At 45.9% G+C, this 18,608-nt stretch overlaps 1 long non-coding RNA gene and 1 pseudogene across 1 annotated transcript in view; one reads left to right on the top strand and one right to left on the bottom strand.

Annotated features, from left to right (window-relative positions):
* The window catches only part of LOC104869347, a 164,824-nt gene that overhangs the window by 32,426 nt on the left and 113,790 nt on the right, over positions 1–18,608 (top strand). The window lies entirely within an intron of this gene.
* Positions 15,858–15,971, bottom strand: LOC117285328 (annotated as a pseudogene).

The raw sequence follows: 18,608 nt of genomic DNA, 5'->3' as shown, positions 1-18,608 counted from the left end.
GTTTTTTTTTTTTTTTTTTGATCTAGGAAGACCTAGATTAAAAGCAGCAGTCTTTTCAAAATATCTTTTCTGCAAATGAATTCATAGATGCTTCCAGTTCATCTCTGTCCTTCCTATCCTTTATGCCACATTCAACTTTGATTGCACTGCAAAATGCCTGGATGGATACCTGGGAACACTTGATATGTGACAACATCACAGAGTGGGTTCACAGCCCATCTTGGCAAGGCAGGTGGCTTCCGGGAACTAATCACTATTCCATCCCCAACCTGAAGCTGTGAGCTCGTGAGCAGTTGGGTCAGGGGCACAAATCCATGGCACCATCATTTTACCTGCCAATTTACCTTGTCACAGTTTTGTCTCATCCAGTAATGAATTTTATATCTTTAAAAATAACACAATCCTTCCTGGTTGGCTTTTCTCTTGCCTGCTTATTGGTCCTTTGCAGGTGAAGACTTAGGCTCTGAGGCATGCCTGGGGCTGCTCTCTTGGGGATTGGTTGCAAAGGGTTTGCATGGAATCAGCTGAACCCCTGCCTAGCCCCAGGAGGGATTAGTTGTGAAGCAGCTTAGAGGATGCAAGGATGCAGACTGCATCTACAGAGTAGGTGAACACTGTACCCTTCAGTTTCAATTGAATCTGGGTTCAGGCCAGGCAGACCGTGAGGCAAGGCTGAGTTACACGATCTTCCAGGCAGGGTGTGGCACCTATTGACTTACACCATACTACAGAACTGGAAAGCCAGCAGGCCAGCTCCACAATTTAAACAATGTCACCAAGTTGCCTTTCTTCCTCTCGCCTCTGTTCTGCTTTTTTCTGTGTACCCTCTCTGTAACTCTCAGGTTTATCTCTTCCTCATGGTTGGGCTGCCACACATGGTGGTATTGGCCTCTTTGTCCTGCATCCTTATCGATTCCTGAAAAAGACTCTGATTGGCATTCTTTGGTCATATGCCCTTCCCAATCTAGTGCTAGAGATTGAGCATAGATAGAGTACTCCAGTTGGCCATCTTGGAGGAAGTAGGTGTGGTCCTTTGATTGAAAGTCCAATAAAAATAAAGTGGAATAGATAAGGTATTTCCTAATATAAGGTATTCAAGGTAGACCCAAAAGTAAGTGAGATCTTCCACAACAATGCAATAATCAACTTTATTTCAAAATTAGCTCCATAGTACTGGTATGGCTGCATAGTCAGTGGGTCAAAAGACCACCACTGATCAGCAGGGTCTGCCATAGGTGCAGGATGTGAGTATGATATGCATGTTTTGTATTTTTGGCTTTTGAACTTCCAGGGCATGGGTGGGGTGGGAAGTGGGGGGTAAAAAGTTCACATTGACTTGGTTTGGAGCAAGTGCCTAGTCTCACATTAGAGGAGCTGATTCAGGAATCCTAAGGCATATGATAAACCCTTTCCCAGCCTCTCTTCTCATCCCATCTGCCCACTGCACAGAACTTCCTCCAGCTAAGGGATGTTGCTTAGACTAGGGGAGGAAGCCCAAGATATTCTAGCATGAGGACCCTGCTCTTCTTTTAGTGCCCTGCAGCCAGGGCTGTTCTGAATCCAGCTGCAGCCTTGCATCCATCTTGGCTTCCATCCTGGACTGGGGTGAAAATGATAGGAGAAAGAGGAAGGGGCAAGTGCTTTGAAGTGATCTGGATATTTTATTCTGAGCTGATTCTTCTCTTCCCAGTCCACAGTATCATGGTTGGTTGAGGGAAAAGAGCAGCAAGGGGGCACAAATGGGTTCCAGAGCCAGGTCTGATCTGGTGAGTGGGGACCCTGACATCTTCCCTGGGATCAGTTTCCCCATTCCCAGAACAAAAGGACAACACTTGACAGCATTCTTCAGCTGAACATCCTGGATCCTGGGCAATGCTAGAATTAAGAGTGAAACCAGTAGTAGCTGTTGTTCCTTCTCATGACTGCTTCTCACCCTGGGCAGGGAGAATATTTCCTTCTGTTTACTCACACATCAAATCTCACCAAAGTCCCAAGTGTGTGTGTGTCTGTGTGTGTGTTTCTAAAGAACAAAGAACTTGAACTTAGATTCACAAGTACTCCTCTTATATCAGTCTCATAAATAGGGTTGAAATGATTCCTCGTTCCTCTGTCTGCAGTCAGGGAACATGAGTTCTCATGCCAACTTTGCTGGGCAAGTCATTTTCTTCTCTGGCCATTATACTTTTCCTCTGTAAGCTGCACATGAAGATATCCACTTTATTGGTCTGTAGGGATGCTAATATGCTAAAGGCTTTGGAAACCATAAAGAATTATATAAGAGACATAAATGAGCTCTCATAAAGTTCTCACTGGAAACTGGCCTAAGCATGGGCCAGAAATTTCTCTAGACCTATTCCTACTGTGCCTTACCCTTGACAGACAGGCAACAAATATGTTGAATATTGGACTCTCAGGGACATTCCTGGATTATAATGCAACCAGACATAGCACTTAGGCTGTGCTACTTTGTTTCCCAGCATCAACTGGAAAGGGGTCTGGGGTTGGACAACTGGAAAGGCTCTGGGGTTGGGGCCAGGACAGCTGGGTGAGGACACCAGAGCTGTCTGGTACCTGTGGAGCAATGGAGATCTTGACTGTAGTGCTGAGGCCACTTGCTGGCCCGAGATGGGAGCATCTGTGAAAACACAAATTGTAACAGCAGCCATGGAGTGTGTGTGTGTGTGTGTGTCCGTCTTTGCATGACTGTTTCTCTTCTCTTCTTCTGGGAATAAATTACTGTGGTTTTATAGCCCCTACAAGAGTTTCTGGAAACTCCAACTGGATGAATCCTCAAAACAAAATTCTTTCTGTCTCCAACTCCCCCAGATCCTCATTTGGTAGGAAAGGGGGGTCAGCCTCTTTGCCTCTGACAGATGCTCCAGATGGGGCAACCTCAGCATGATTTGTGAAGGCTCCACCCCCATTGGCTCTGAGAACATGGCCGAGCATCTCCAGCTTCCCCATGAGGTCACAGGGGCTGCTTTGGAAGTCATGTTACCTCCTTGACTGGGACACCAAACCCAATCAGGCCAGAACTGGGGCTGTCGGAAGCTGCCCTGTCACCTAGTCTCTGCCCTGTGCCATCTTCCCTCCCTAAGAAACATGCATCAAATATCCATGCAAAGTTTCCACAGGCGTAGAGGCAGATGGCTTAGGAAGCATCCCTGGTATTATACTGCCAATGAAACCGAACAACTCCCCACCTTAGAAAAATGCTCTGTGCAGCCAAACATGTGTAGCCTAGGATACATAACCTCCCTGTGTTTTATTTTGCTCCAGACAACACGGTGGAAGAGCTGAAATTTATGCCTTTGGAATCTGAGGCATTAACTGTTGTAAATCAGCCTTCAGCGCCCAAAGGTAACAATTACTGCTCTCATTAATAGATTTCCCCAGCCTCACTCATAAAACAACTCTGGAAATGTCTCTAGGGACAGGGCTGGGGAAGTGCATCTGGGGATCATGAACAGTCAAGCACCCTAGGAGAGGAGTGAGGCTGTCCAGCACATCTGAGGGCCAAGCATATGGTCCACCAGACAAGGCCAGGAGCTCCTTGCAGGATGGGGTCCGTGAGGGCCCAGCTGGACTTTCTCTCCTGTGGGGTGGGGTTGGAGATGGGACTGTCAGGCCCAGGGCTGGAAGTACAGTGTCTAGATGATAGAGACTAGGAAAGGAAAGGAGGGTCTCCTGGGAACCTGGGAACACCAGTGCTGGGTGCGATCTTTGGGGTCATGGACTCTTCTTTATACTCACAGGGGGATAATAGGAGCCTGAGGACTTGCCCAGGGCCACCCAGGGAATCATTGGTCAAGCTGGGCTCCAAGAAGAAGAGCATGAAAAACACAGAGCAGGATGCGTTTCTCCTGCTCTGTAGGCAGCAGAGGGGTGGCAATTCAGAGGCTAGGACTGTGGTTGCTAGAAATGGTGGATTATGGGCCTATGCTCTGCTGGAAGGAAGGTGATGTTCCCACTTGGGTGTGGGTTGAACTCCGGCCTATGGCCCAGATGGGCACATAGTTGCTACTTGGTGATCTCCTACATGAGTTTTGTTTTGTTTGTGGGTGGTATTTTTGTATCTCTTCTGGAATACTGCCTTGTGGAAAGAATCTCTCTGAGCTCTGGATATAGAAGGGCTGGCCTTGTACTCTCAGTGTCATCATTAGCTAAGGTGATAGAGAAATACTACACAATAAGATCAGCCCTTGCCTTTCCCTTGCCTCTCCTCCATGTTATTTTTCTGCAAAATGTTTTGTTCCAGAAATGTAACAGTTTGTGCTGCTGGGCAGCCTAGCTCCAGCCCAATGTATCAAAATGTTCTATGGCTGTTTGAACATGTGACTTTTCAGGAATGTTCTATAACTCCACCCTTCTGTTTCAAGAATGTTCTGTAACTCGGTCTCTCTGCTTCAGTGAGAATGCTCACCTGCCCTATAGATGCCTATCTAAGGAGGTTCTCATTTCTGATAAATCACTCAGACTGTGAATATAAATTCCTTTGAGCCCACTGGTGTAATAATGGTTTTTCTCCACCTCTTCCAAGTGACCATTCATTCTCAAGTTTTCAAATTGTGAGAACTGTAACCCACAGCTGCCACACTGAGCTGTAAAGCTCAGTTGTGCCTTGGAGCTGCGATCCAGAGCTGCAACACTGAGCTGTAAAACTCAGGTGTGCCTCTGAGCTATACTTGGCTGTAGCACTGAGCTTCTCTGCTGTGCTGCAACAAAGGTACACACTGTGCTGCCTTTGGTTGGTTGTAGGACTTCTCTGATTCTTGTTGGGCACTATGGTTCCTTCTTAAGCCATTGGTGTGTAAATCTTGGTCTGTGTGCCTGCCTAGCATAGTGTTTGGTATGTTGCAGATGCTCAAAAAGTAGTTCTGAGTGAATGGAAAATAAAAGGTAAATATTGTCCTAGCAGCAAGAGGGGGACACCCCACTTTCCTGGAGCAGTTTAATTCCCTCCCCCTGCAACTGACTCAGATGAAAGTGACCAAAGGCTTCCTGGTATGTGGGAAGGTCTTCAACCCTTTTCTATGTAAAGTTTAGCTCAGAGAGGCCATTGTGCTGTTCAAGATGAACAGTGTCTTTGGGCAGCCAGATGGCTTCCTAGACCCTGTAACTTCCTGCTCTAAGCATCACTTTCATCCTGCAGCAACTCCATCAGGCAGGAAATTTACTCCTTGTTTTTGTGTGTGATAAGATATGCATAAAATAAAATGTACTATTTAAATCATTTAAAGATATACAATTCAGTGACATTAGGTGCATTCCCATTATAGTGCAGCTATTATTGCTATTAAGCTCAAGGAAGTTTTGTCTTACTGAAACAAAACTCTGTAGCCATTAAACACTAACTGCCCCACCAACTCTTGTGGTCTCTAATATCCATTCTGTCTCTAGGAGTTTGCCCATTCTCAGTTGCTCCTGTAAATGGAATCACACAACCCTTGTCCTTTTGTGTCTGGGATATTTCACTTAGCTTAATGTCTTCAAGGTTCATCTGTATTATAGCATATTGCAAAATTTTACTCTTAAGGCTGAATAGTATTACATTTTCTCAATCCATTCATCCATTAGTAAACATCTGATTTGTTTTTTTACCTTGTGACTATTATGAATAATACTGCTATAAAGATTGGTTTGATTGGTGTACAGTATCTGAGTCTCTGCTTTCAACATACACACACACATATACTTTTGGGGGATACTCTTTGAAGTAGAACAAATCTATGGCAATTATGTTTTACTTTTGTTTTTTGAACCTAAGGCCTGTGCACTAAGCTGTATCTCCAGCCCTTTAAAAATTTTTTTTAAAAAAATTTTCACACAGAGTCTTGCTGAGTCCCTAAGTTGTCCAGGCAGAACTTTCTACCTCAGCTTCCCAGAATGCTAGGCGTACAGGTGTATGCCACCATGTCCAGCTTGTTCTAATTTCTAATGGATCCTACATATGACCCACTCATCTGACTGTCCCAAAAGAAGGGCAGTGCTGCTGGTGGGATGGTGTCTGATGGGACCACTGCCATGTGGTGGCCTGTCCTAAGTTGGGGCTGAGTGATAAGGCTCGCCAGGGAGGACACTGATCTTGCTTATGGGATCTCTTACTGTCTTCCCTACTTCAGTTTTACACTACACCCTGGGGAAGGAAATCATAGCTCTTCCCACCATGAGTGGAAAGAGATTGTTTCATCCTTAGATTAAACAACAAGAACAAATTCCTCACCCCATGCTCATGTGCACAGACTTCCTGTTTGGTTCAAAGAGGCAGCTTAAGAAATTCTACAATGTGGTGATTAAACATGCAAGTTTTGAAACTAGTTAAAATTCTGGTCCTGTCACTTACTAGTTGGGGATCTTGGGTAAATCATTGTATTTCTGGGCCTTCATTTTACCATCTATAAAATGGAGGTGACAAGTGGCTGTGCTGAGTATCAGAGGACTGTGTCTAAGAAGAGCTGCACATTCAGAAAGCCCAGGTGTGTGTGGGGTTTCATCCTCTGAGGCTGGAAACCACTTCACAAGTTAAGATGAAAAGATGCTGACTGGCAGTGTGGCTCTGGCCCACCTGGCTTGCTCTGGATTTGGAGGCCTTTGTGTGGCAAATGCCCTCCAGATCTCAGGGATGGCACTGTCCTGTGAAACTCACAATAGAAAATGGCACAAGGGGATTTACTGACCCCAGTCTTTGATACTTCACAGTTCATGGCTGATCCTTGATTATACCAAATGTTATAGGTTAGTCCAATTCTGAGATGTTTCCCAGTTTGAAGGTGACATTTGTAAAGTATAAAGTGTCAGGTGGCAGAGCCAAGTGGCTTTCCACACCACCCCTGGCAGCAGTGGGTTTTGGTGAGGACTGCTGAGAAACATCTCTAGGCATGCCTCAGGCCTTATCCATTCCTCTGAATAGGTGTCAAATGAACATTTCCCTCCAGAAAGACAGACAGAATCATGTGCAGTAGCAGAAGGGAACATTTGAAGGGTTTCAGAAGCATTGGACAATCACCAAATGGACAGAGTTTAGCACAAACAAGGTAAGGCCTGGGAGGTTTCATGGGATGGCCCTGTTTTGCTGCTCCTCCATTCTGTCTGCTCCCATCCCTTCTCCCTCCACTACCTCTCTCTCTCTCTCTCTCTCTCTCTCTCTCTGGTACCGGGGATTGAACTTGGGTCCTTGTACTTGCAAAGGAGGTGGTAGAACCACTGAGCTAAATCCCTGGCCCTGCTACTGAGTCTCTAAGGGCACTGGAGATACGTGACACTGCTGTGGGGTCCTGGGGCCATCCTGGGCTATGTCATGCCCCAAACTCCAGAACAGCTCTTCTGGGGCCATGTTCTGCTTGCTCTGAGGATGCGCTGTTGTCATTCCCTAACCTAGTAAGGCATCCTACTTCTTGGGTAAGTAACCGTGTGGCGCTACAATGCTAGGACCTGGGGATGCAGTGTGATGATGGCAATAGACAAACAATCAGAACCACCTTTCCCAGAGCTCAGCCTCTAATGGTGGGAGGTGCAGACAGAAAAGGAGTCAAGCAAATTAGTAAAATGAGAGTGGGGTTGGATGGCGGCCAGTATAAAGGAGAGGAAGGAGCAGGGGAAGGAGAGAGGAAATGTGGGCCTGGGTTTGGTCTGGGTTTGGGAGGCAGTTTTTGATAGGGTAGCCAGGGAAGGCCTTACAGAAGGTTGGTTCTGGAACAAAGAAGAGGAAGAGGTAAGGGAATGAGCCAGGAAGAAATCTGAGTGTTCCAGGCAGGGAAAATGACACTTCCTGGGACAGTAGTAGGATGATAGCTGTGTCTGAAGAGCAGAAAGGAGACTAGAGCTGAGAAAGTGGCGGGGAGGGAGTTATAGATGAGGTTGGCAGAGCGAAGATCATGTCTGTGCCTCCAGTGTTGTGCCCAGGGTGCCTTGTCCTTGCCCATGGGTGTGGCATGTCTGCAGCAGAGCTCTGGTGTAGGGGCCAGCCATCGTGCAGCTGTCTGTCTTGTGAGCTTCCCTGGCACACAGGCACATGACATTCAGACAGTGCTGGCACTGCTTCCATGCCGAAGGGCAGAGGTCAGTGGTCATGACAGTGACAGCGTGGGCTGAGAAGCCCCAAATATTTACTACCTAGCTTTTTCTAGAAAAAGTTTGTTGACTCATATTTTAGGGTGTGGGCTTTGGAGTCAGATTGTATTGGTGAAAAAGCCTGCTCATTTATTATCCAGGTGACCCTAGGTGAGTTATTTAACATCTCTGAGCTTGATCCTTTCATTGATGAAATGCTGATACTGTCTACTGTACAAGATTTGTGAAGTTAAATTCAATAACTAATGTAAAATGCACATAGCACTTGCGAGATTTAAATATTTTGTGAGAGGTTCAGTCTTGCACTCACTTGGCAGGTTCTTGGTTTCATGGGATGCTCTTGGCAAAGATTTCCTTGTCCCAAGTCTCAGTTTTCCTGTCTCTTGAGTGGGGGCCAATCATTTATAAAACCAAAATAAGGCAAATGGCTTGTAGGAAGCACATATTAAACAGAAGTTGCTGTTTTTGTTAGCGTCGGTCTTACCCTCTCCTGTCTCCCTGAGCCAGGGTATTCTGCACAACCTCCAGGGCCCGGGAGGAAGATGGAGCACCTGTCTCTATGTCCACGGGCATTACTGTGTGCCCTGCTTTCAGCACGTGTGCCAGAAGACAGAGCCTGGGAGGGAGCCATTATTAAAAGATCTCCTTTGCCTATAGCTTGGCACCCAGCTCAAACCCACTGCTACCCGAAGGGGTGCCAGCCTGTGCTGTGTGCATTTTCAAATCATCGCTTGTTTACTATCAGAGGAGCCACAAGGCTGTAGCTGTTAGGGGTTTTCATGCTGTTGCCTTAAGATCTGCTGGGGAAGGTCTATCTTCCTGAACTACAGTACCCGTACTTAGTTTTCAGGCATTTGGTCAACAGGTAAGAGTCTTAACAGGATCATTCAAGGATTTTGTCCACTGGGCCCAATTTCAGCATTTTGAGCAAGTCTGCAAGTTTTGGGTGGGAAATGGCAGCGATTGGGGGAGTGGGGTGGAGGCCTTAGATGGGAAACCATTGACTTGGAAGGCCCTGTCATGCTGCCTGGAGGTGATGACAATCCACTTGAGTTACGCTGCTCTGAAAAAAACAAGTGGTGAGAGTCCAGGGGTTGAAATGCAGACGCCCACGTGTATTTATATTCGCAGCGCCCGGGCCATGTGTGCGGTGACACAGCGAACTAGAAAGTTGTGGAACTGAAAATAACATATGTCTGTCTCAAGTGCCAGAGGAAATTGCAGTACTGGTGAGAAGGCACAGGGTACAGATTTAGAGGGGGGAAAGAAATATGCGCCTTGCTCCACCGCGATGTTTACCCACAGGCCCGCGTTTCTACTCACACGTAATGAGCAGCCGCAAAGCAGACAGCAAAACACTTGCTGGCGGAGGCGACTGCTTTTTCCAGCCCAGGTTGGCTGAAGGGAGCCCTGGACCGCAGGCGGAGCGCTGCAGGTTGAGTTTTGAGCCTCCCACTGCCCCTTGCTGTGGTTTTCTAAGTTCCTGGAGATGAAAAAAGATCTGTGGTTGGCGCTGAAACAGGTTGAAGGGGTGATGCATAAAAACAGCCTCTTCCCATGAAATCACGTGCACCTAAATGATTCAAATGAGGCTGCAAACTAAGTACTAGAAGTCTTTTGAGAGCCAGAGAATCATCTAGAAGTTTTCTGGACTTAGGAACCCTGAAGATCACAGTCTCTTTCCTGGTGGAATGCATATTTTAAGGCTTTACCACTCAACATGCGTGAGGAGGAGAGACTAAAGTTGAGGAGGTTAAATGCACCTATTTTTGAGTAAAACTTCACGGAAACACTAACTGGTTTGACTTCATATTTTACATTTCATTTGGGTGTTTTAATGTTACCAGATACAGCTTGAGACTCAGCGCGTTTGGTTTTTTTTTTTTTTTTTGCAAATAAAACTCCACAGAAAAAAATCAGACTGTGATGCCTTCCTCTGATCTTGGCGTTCATCTCTCACAGCACTACTGACATCTTGAACGCCAGCCCAGACTCCAGACACGACTGGGAGTGTCACACCTGTTCCTTGGCCTAAAACTACTACCACACCTTTTCCTACTCACTGGCTAAGCTGTGCCCACTTCACTCCCACCTGCCTCTGTTTCACACCTGCCAGGGCTGCAGAGGAAGGGGGCATTGGGGGCACCACCAGCGTGGGGCTCAGAGGAGCTGGGGACCTGAAATAGGCCTGTTAGTCACTTGAGCTCCTGTTTGCCACCTCTTCCTCAGCAGTGAAAACATCAACAATGCCTGACTTTCATGTTTTAATCTCCCTCCTGTTCCCAGGAGGTACATAGGGCTGAGAACTGAGGTTCGGGCTGAACTAGCACTGAGCAGTCCCTGTGGGATAGATGCTCAGGAAGCTGAGGCAGGAGGATCACAAGCAACATTGAAGGCAGCCTGGGCAACTTAGAACTCTGTTTCAAAAAACAAAGTACCAGAGGCTGAGGATGTAGCTTAGTGTTCTCTGGGTTTAAACTCCAGTGCACACTGACACAGGCACACAAAAATGTTTTGCAGCTATCTATGGTGAAGAATGGGCAGGCTTGAGGTTCAAGGTGTTCAAAATTTTGCCTTTCAGCTAGCTGTGGTGGTGCACACTTGTAATCCCTGAACTCAGGAGGCTGAGGCAGGAAGATTGCTGTGAGTTCAAAGCCAGTGTAGGCTACATAGTGAGTTCAAGGCCAGCCTGAACTATATAGCAAGACCATATCCTTATCAAAAAGGAAAGAAAGGAAGAGAGCAAGAAAGAAAGAGAAGGAAGGAAGAGAAAAAAGACTGGCCCCTTTGGAGGAAACACAGATCCTTCTACATCCTCATGTTCATGTTCATCCCAAAATATGGACTCTGACCTCCTTTGGAGATTGGGTCTTTGCAGATATAATTAGTTAAGGAATTTTTTTCTTTGAAGCAGGGTCTTGCTATGTAACCCAGGCTGGCCTTGAACTTGTGATCCTCTTGCTCCAGCCTCCGAGTGCTGGAATTACAGGCATGCACCACCACACTTGGCTTGGTTAAGGATCTCGACATGAAATCATCTTGGATTTAGGGTGAGTGTGACATCCACTGACTGGCATCCTTGGGAAGAGAGGAGACGATGCAGACCCACCAAGGGAAAAAGGCCATGAGAAGAGGGAGACAGGCTGGGGCAGTGCAGCTCTGAGACCGGGAACACCAGGAACTCTGAGAAGCTGGGAGAGGCAAGGACGGATCTCCCTAGAAGCTCCAGAGGGAGCACTGTCCTGCTGACCCCTTGTCTTGGGATTTCTGGTCTCCAGAGCCATGGAAAAAGACATTTCCGTTGTGTTAAGTCATACACTTTTGCTAATTGGTTATGGGAGCCCTGGGAGATGGATACAGCTGGCAGTGCTTTTGGTCAGCTGTTTACATTAGCTCTTTAGAAATAAAGCCAGGTAGGAGCAAGTACTAAATAGACTTGATTGATCATGTGAAGGGAAAGACTTGGATCTCCCCAGGTAAACAAAACAAAGGCTGCAGTTCCCTTGCTCTTCCCTTGGAGTGTGTTGGAGAGGCAGAGCCCTTGAGTCTCACATGGGGTGGCTGGTGAGGTGCAGGTCATGAATGATGTAAAGTGATATGATTTATTGCTTTGTGAAGCAATCCTCCTGGTCTTGCTTTCAGCTTAAACGATTGCCAAAATAACAGATGGCCAAGGGAATTTGAATGTACACAGGGAGCATCTACGGTGAAGAGAGGAAGCAGGACTGCCTTTTCTACTGGTCAGGTAGGAGTGAGTAGTTTGAAGATGATTCTGGCAAAGCTCCACTGAGTGACCGCACAACATGACTCACCACTAAGTGCCAGGAGGTTTGGGGGCACAGAGGCAGTTGGGTTGAATCTTGTCTCTGAGGACCTGATAGGAAAATTCTTCAACTGGGACAACCGTGGGGACCTCTCACCCCACTAGGTGAGTGGGAGGTAAGTCATTAGCATCGCTGTGATACCCAAGAGGCTGCTGAGTCCTCTGCAAATGCGAGGCAGATGTTGAAGAGAACAAACAGCATGATGGATGGACAAGGATTAGCCGAGGACATATTACAGCAGTTCAGTGGAGAGGTGACGGAAACCAAACCAAGTACTTGGCCACAGTACTGTAAAGTCCCTAGTCTCCTTGGGTGAGTGTGCATCTGTGCTGTATTTTTATTTTATGGAGCGAAGAAATAATTCTAAGACTTTACTGAGGCCTCCAGAGATGTTAAACCTATATCTAAAGAACACCCAAATTTCTAACCTGACCTGAGGGTGTGGCTGAGATGACTCAGGCTCTGGGAGCCAGCAGTGTGTCCCCCAGGAGGACTGAGCTGAGGAGGGGGTCAGTTTAGAGTCAGGCATTCCTGGCCATGGTCTCTGGTAGAAGAGAGAGGCATACACTGGTGTCCATCTTTCTTCCCTGTGGAGTCCAGGAGCTGGCCTTCCCATCAGCCTCTCTGTCTGGTTCCGAATCACAGGGGCCAAAAATTGGTCAAGTTGATGGAAATATGATAACAGCTCTTATGGGTTGAGGGGGATAACACAGGGTAGGGCCTCAGGGCTTGCCCCTGGATTTTGAAGCCCAATTCCAATCTAGCCTCTAATTGTATGATTTGGGTGATGGGGCCTAATCTCTTCTGTAACACCAGGGGATTCTATTACTCTAGTGGCAAGAGATAAATGGGATGATCTGTATGAACCTGATTAGTGCCTCCTCTGGGCTTCTTCTGCACTGAGCTACATTACCGTCTTTCATCTTCACCGCTGCCCCGGGGCAGGAAGGGAACTGTCCTTGTCCATCTCATAGAAAAGGAAACTGAGGCTCTGAGGACTCAGTGATTTGCCCAAGGTTTCTGGCTTGATGAGTGGTTGAGCCAGGATGGGAACTCATGACTGTGAGTTTCCCAGGGTTCTTTTGCCCTGGCTCTGAGAACAGCGCTGTTTTGGCTCAGATTAAAATGAAGAGACAATCAGTGACACAAGAGCCTGTGTCCCCCTCTCACCGGAGAGTGGCCTCCCCACCCTGAGGTACCATGGGAAGGGCCACACACCCAGTGACTGACCTGCTCAGGGCTTCTTGGGCCTGCTAACCTCGGCTTTCTCTGCCTTCCACACCCTGGGCTCACTCTTTCATCTTAATTATTTTATGGATGCCAGTGAGAATACAGAGATCTCTACAGTGATGGAGTGTGTACACATGCACGCACACACACACACACACACACACACCAGCACCCCAAATGCTCTGCCGCCTCTTGCTCCTGGCTTGAACAAGGGTTGTTGAGTGAAGAGCCCAGTAGTGTGTAGAAGCAGGTAGAGAAGTAGATTAAAGAGGGGGAGACAAGGGTGGGAAGGGGCAGCCAGGGCTTCCCTGAAGGTGCCGTCCAGGGGCTCAGCAGAAACCAGCAGCTGAGTGAGGGCTCCTTGGCGCTGTGGGCTTTTTCCTTTTGTGATGCTTTTTGTCTTTGTAAATAGAGAATAAATTTTTGTAGGTAGCCTGGCGGTAGTATCTTTATTTTGTATTTTTTGTGTAAAGCCAGTGAATATAACTAAAGCATCAATGGCTTGGATTAAAGGGAGCATGTGGCAGATACCCATGATGGCTTTTAGCCATGTACACTAATGTACCTGTGGCTTTGTCGACTGCATCTTCACACTCTTTCACTGTGATTTCACTTAGGCTTTCAGCCAACGGCCATCTTTGTTGCTGCTGAAGTCTGTCCTTGGGATTGCCATACATGGCCTTCGTATTATCCAGCATCTTATTTGTTTGTTTGTTTGTTTGGTACCGGGGATCGAACTCAGGTCCTTGCACTTGCGAGGCAGGCAGTGGAAGCACTCCAGCATCTTCTTTATGACAGGAGATGCCCACACCCAGACAGTTACTCCATGCTTTCCTGGGTCACCCAGATTATCCCAGTCACCAGGCAAGAGTCCTGCCCTTTGAACTGCCAGTGACCCCTTCTTTCATTGTTCCAGATGAAGTTAAGGGTTGGGACTCTGATAATCTCATAGCTTACATACACTTTGGCATCAGTGACATTCCAGGTGTCCTTGGAGGGGCTGTCACTGTAAAAGGACAATTCTGGAGGGCAGGAGGTTCAATACCAGGGTGCTAGCATGGTTAGGTTCTGGTGAGGGCCCACTCTGTGGCTTGTGCATGGCTGCCTTCTTGCTGGGTTCCCACGTGGCAGGGAGCAGCTCTGCGATTTTGTGACTGACTCCTGTGAGGCTTGAGGGCCTTTGTTGGCAGCTGCTCTAGGGCACAGAGGGAGAGCACTCAAGGGTGACCTCCTCTAAGAAGGGAAATCTATGCTTCATTTTTCCCAAATCCTCCCTTTTGCTTGCCCAAGGAAATAGCCCAGAGGGTTCCAGGCCAGTGGCTCTCAGCACTGGCTGTACACATTGAAATCACCCAGGGTTGCTCTGAAAGATTCCCATGCTTGCATTCTGTGCCTGTTTTCATCAGCCCAGTGGGTACGATGTGCAGTTGCAGGACTCCAGCCAGGTGCCACTTCTCGTGTTGGTTATAGCCTGGGGGATATTTGTTGACTTTTTTATTTTTTGTTTTTGGTACTGGGGATTGAACTCAGGTGCTTGTGCTTGCAAGGCAGGCGGTGGAACCAATGAGCTAAATCGACGGCCCTGTTTGCCATGTAGAGGTACATGATCCTAACAATGAAGGTAACTGTACTGTATCCCTAAAATGTACCAATAAACTCAATAAAATTTTAAAAAAAATCTCTCACATTAGAATAGATTCCACATGACTGTCGGAAGGCCCCAAATCTCAGCATTGTAGGGTTGCAGTTTGTCCCCTGCTACCGTCCCCTGTTAAACTGGAGGTGGGGAGGCTGCAGTGAGCAAGGTGAGGACAGAGTGGGAGGCCTTTTGAGGACCATGATGCAGACCATGCTATCACACAGGCAGAGTCACAGTCATTTAGTAAAGCATTTTAATACAGCTCAATGAAATTTTCGAACTGAGTGTGTATTCATGAAACCACCTCCCGAGTAAGATGTGGAACGCACTCAACACCCTTTCACAGACCGCAGTCAGCCCCTTTCTCTCATTACCTCCACACCCCAGACCCAGACATTAACTATGATCCCAACTTCTAGCCTCATAGTCTGGTTTTGCCTGCTGTTTGAGCTTTGCTGGAATGGCATCATATAGTATGCATGGATTTTTTCTTTTTCATTTAAACTCGCATTTCTGAGATTCCTCCATGTTGCAGGGTTGTAATTTTTATTATTTTTCCTCATTGCTACAGCATATGTATTCCAGTTTGTGGGTACGACTGAAAGTGTACATTCACGCTGCCCTTGGTATACGTTTAGATGTTTTCCAGTTTAGGACTCCTTGGAATAAGGCTGCAATGAACATTCTTGTATTTTGAAGCCTATTGTCTAGGTGGGGCTGGGGACAGTTTGGTTATAAGGTTATGTGTATATTCAATTTTAAAAAGTTTTGCTAGATTTTTTTCCAATATGTTTTGTACCAGTTTACATTCCTATCAGCAATACAGCGGGGAGAACTGTTTAACATGCTGCCAAGATTTGGTATTGTCTTCTTTAAAAACAAATTCTGATATGTGTATAGTGGCAAATCATTGCAATTTTATTATGCATTTCCTTGATCATTATTTATGTTGAATATTTATGTTGATATATATATCCGTTTGGATTTTTTGGGGGTAGATTTCCTGCTTAAGTCTCTTGCCCATTTTCTACCAAATCATTGACATTTTTCTTATTTAATTCTAGGCACTTTTTACATATTTTGTGTGTGAGTATAAGGGTTACCACTTCACTTTCTTCATTATGAAAGAATTTTCAATTTTTTTGAGTAAGTTAATTAAATTTTAATAGATACCACACTTGATCTTAGCCAAAAGGCTGAGAAGTGATAGATACTAATAATGATAAAACAGGGATATTTCTTTCAAATTGTTACATCCTACATTCATTTTAATCTGAAAATTTCTCTTTTTTAATGAAGTATGATATAGTATGTTTCCTTTGCAATTATTCCTTTTCATTTTGTCCTGCTAGAAATTCTGTCTATTCAGGACATGAGGACATTCCCTATGTATTCATTACTTAATATTTAGGTCTGCATTCTATCTAAGATTGACTTTTATGTATGGTGTGAAGTTGGGATCACCTTAGCTTCTTTTCCATGTAGTTTTCCAGTAAGGCCCTGCAGTGTATATGGACCATCTTTCCTCCATGCATTGTAAACACACTTCTCTTACAAACTAAGTAACTATGTATATGACCATGTGCTTATGAGCTTCCTTTCCATTGGCTCAGTAAATACTTCAGGTTGAATGGTGGCTGATCTAGGCTCACCACGTTCCCCAGGAAGCTGGAGGTGCTGGGCTCCTGCTTTTTGAGGAGATCCTGTGCTTCCTCTGCAGAATCACTTGGTCTGTCTTTGTCTTTTTCTGACTTCTCACAGACATTACTAGTTGTCTGACAAAATGAATCATTAAAATGGCAAAGCCTTACCTACTTTCAGTATATTCCAGGTTCTTTTCTAAATATGCTCTAACTCAACTTTTGCTCAAACTCCCGATATAGTTGTCATTATTAACCTAATTTTCCTGATGAAAAAACTGGGGCACCTGAGGTCACAGAGATGGTTAGTGCCAGAGCTGGTTGAACACAGGACCCCTGCCACAGTCCACGCCATAAGCAGGACCCTGTACTTGCTTTCTTCCAGCCAGACACCGGAAGTGGAGTGTGGGCAACAACACAACACTGGTGCAGGAGTATAGTCATCTGAGTTCTCAGTTTGGCTGCTGCACTACTGCCTGAGAGGCTTTGGATGCAATGATTAATTTCTCTTTCTTTTTTTGGAGGGGGGGATTTGAGACAGGGTCTCACTATGAAGTTGAGACTAACCTGGAACTCACTATGGCACCCAGGCTGGTCTCGAACTCACAGCAATTCTCCTGCCTCAGCCTCCCGAGTGCTGGGATTATAGGCGTGCGCCATCCCATCAGGCAATGATTAATTTCTTTAGATCAGTTTCCTCAACTGGAAAACAAGAGATAAAAGTGATATTTGAGGTTCTATTCAGCACTGACATTTGACTTTATCATCTATCTGTTAGATTCCTAGAGAGACAGTGGGTTTTGTGGAGAGAAGAAGAATCTCATGATGGGCACTGGGGTCGAGGGGCTGGTGGAGGTGCTGAAGAGAGTGGTGAGTGTTAAGTGCGGGGAGGTACCCTCCAGCTTGGGCTCTTCCCATCTGCTCAGCTGGACCTGGGGGTCAGCCTCTCATGTTACATGCTGGGAGAGGTGATTTCTAGCTGTTAGGTTTTCTAATTGACCCCCCTTCTGGGAATTAGCTTGAGAGCCTCCTATGCATTCCCAAGGCATGGTTCCTGTGTGAGCCTCTGGGGAGGTGGTTTCTCTGCCCAGAGCTGGCTAATTGTTCACCTACCGTGTCCGTTCTGTGCTCGTGAAAGTCATACCAGGCTCTTCCACACGGACACCAAGAGTCCATGGGGGCAGATGGGTGACCTTGGGAGCCATCGCAGGCTGAGGCTGGGGGCTGGGAACAGCTTTTTATCATTAACTCATCTACAGGAATGTGGAGGCAAGGTAAAATAACAGAAATTTCACACAAGCAATATGTGCTAGTTTTAGAAAGTTTTAGATAATTCAGATGAAGAGAAAGAAACATAAAAAGCCATCTGTAATCCCTTAATCCATAGATAGCTATTAACATTTTAGAATTATTCTCTTTAGACCTTCCCCTGCTCTCTGGTATGTATGTATATAAATATATAATGTGCACAAACACACGAGTGTACCTGAGTTCACTCTTCTGTAGTGAGATTTTTATATTTGCCAGTATATTGTAAGGACTTTCCATGTTAGCCATCGTATTTTACCACCTTTAATGCAAAACCACTAGAGATTGTGTGTCATGGTCACTGTGATTCACAGCGATTGTCCCTGATTATAGAAGACATCATTGATGATTTTCTAAGGAAGCTTCTTCTTCTTCTTCTTCTTCTTTTTTTTTTTTTTTTTTTTTTTTTTCTCTTTTTGGGTACCAGGCATCCAACTCTAGTCCTTGTGCTTCCGAGGCAGGCAGTGGAACCACTGACTGAGCTAAATCCCTGGCCTGGAAGCTTCACCTTTTTTGAAATAAACATGACCTGGTAGTTTTCCAAAGGATAAGAAGTCCTTCATACTGCCTTTATTATTATCAATAAATATTTCTATAGTATAAATAACAATAATGATTGTTAGTTGGATGCTTTATAAATTACCAATCTTTTTTTTTTTTTGGTACCGGGGATTGCACTCAGGTCCTTGCACTTGCAAGGCAGGCCACCGAAACGCCGCTAAACCCCCTCTTTATAAATTACCAATCTTTTTTTTTTTTTGGTACCGGGGATTGAACTCAGGTCCTTGCACTTGCAAGGCAGGCCACCGAACCGCTGAGCTAAATCCCCAGCACCAATCTCTTGTATATATTTTCTCAGGAGATGGAGGGAGGGGGAAGGGAGGAGGGGAAGGAGAA

Source organism: Fukomys damarensis, unplaced genomic scaffold (assembly GCF_012274545.1).
Source record: "Fukomys damarensis isolate Sample0158 unplaced genomic scaffold, DMR_v1.0_HiC HiC_scaffold_8, whole genome shotgun sequence".
Lineage (NCBI taxonomy): Eukaryota > Metazoa > Chordata > Mammalia > Rodentia > Bathyergidae > Fukomys > Fukomys damarensis.
This window is presented reverse-complemented; position numbering and strand designations above follow the sequence as displayed.